The sequence below is a fragment of the Bos mutus genome, chromosome 2 (genome assembly GCF_027580195.1).
Source record: "Bos mutus isolate GX-2022 chromosome 2, NWIPB_WYAK_1.1, whole genome shotgun sequence".
Taxonomy (NCBI): domain Eukaryota; kingdom Metazoa; phylum Chordata; class Mammalia; order Artiodactyla; family Bovidae; genus Bos; species Bos mutus.
Genome location: NC_091618.1, coordinates 69,004,355 through 69,005,664, shown reverse-complemented (window position 1 = coordinate 69,005,664; position 1,310 = coordinate 69,004,355). Strand labels below are relative to the sequence as shown.

At 37.9% G+C, this 1,310-nt stretch overlaps 1 non-coding gene across 1 annotated transcript; it reads right to left on the bottom strand.

The window, feature by feature from the left end:
* Window positions 1-350: 350 nt before the first annotated feature.
* LOC138985050 (small nucleolar RNA SNORD121A) lies at window positions 351-427 on the bottom strand. The gene has a single exon (XR_011462287.1). It is a non-coding gene; the product is annotated as a small nucleolar RNA SNORD121A (small nucleolar RNA).
* Window positions 428-1,310: the final 883 nt, after the last annotated feature.

Below are 1,310 nucleotides of genomic sequence, written 5' to 3'. Positions count from 1 at the left end.
GGACATGAACTTGGGCAAACTCCAGGAGATGATGAGGGATAGGGAGGCCTAGAATACTGCAGTTCATGGGATTGCAAAGAGTTGCACCCAACTTGGCAACTGAACAACAAAGTTATTAACTCTAGTGACCATGTTATACATTAGATCCTAAGATCTTACTGATCTTATACCTAAAATTTATACCCCTCCTTATTTCATCCACCTCCTGCCCCTGGCAACCATTTTCTAACCTCTGTTTCTATGAGTTTGGTATTTTTTTTTACAAAAAATTTCCACATATAAGTGATACTATTCATTACTTGTCATTCTCTCTCTGACTTATTTCACTTAGCATAATACCCTCAAATTTCACCAAACATTTTCTTGTTTTGAATTCCACACAGAATTGTCAGGTATGTACTTGGAAATTACGACATCATTGTTAAGTTTCACCCAACTCTTTGCAATTGGCAGGAGTATCTTCTTTTTCATGGTGCAACAATATTCCATCACATATGTGTACCACATGTTTATTCATTTATCTGTGATGGACACTTAGATTGTTTCTATATCTTGGGTACTGTGAATAATGCGGCTATGAGCATGGGAGTACAGATACGAGAAGCTGTTTAAATTAAATGAAATAATATGTATAAAACTTGTCACATTGGAAATAATCAGCATGCAATTCCCTTTTCCTTTACTACTGAATTGTAACCTTTCATATGCTCTGGTCCTACTTTAGGATAAAATAGGCAAAATCAAGTGAAGGTCATCAAAATCAAGTCTATCTATTTATTGCCTTGTCAACAACTCTGTGGAGACTGGTACGAGGTACTTTTAAGTTTTAAGGAAGAGAAATGATTTTTTTTAAAATAAAACACACACAAAGCAGATATTTTTCTCTTAATATATACTGTTTAACTTAAAATAGTTGGTTATGAGAACTACGAGGTTATTACAAAGACAATGCTGCTGATGCTAAAAATAAATTCATACGCATACATGTGAAATTGTTTCTCGGAATTTAGGGCACATACGGAAGGATGACAATATAATGCAAGTACAGAGTCCTGGAGATGTGGACCTGAGACAACAAGCTAGTTTCCTAACTCCCTGGTTTACCTTTCAGTGGGCTTTTCAGGTGGTGTTAGTGGTGAAGAACCCGCCTACCAATGCAGGAGACCTAAGAGACATGGGTTTGATCATTAGGTTGGGAAGACACCCTGGAGAAGGGCATGGCACCCCATTCCAGTACTCTTGCCTGGAAAATCCCATGGACGGAAGATCCTGGTAGGCTGCAGTCCATGGGGTCACCAAGAGTTGGACAT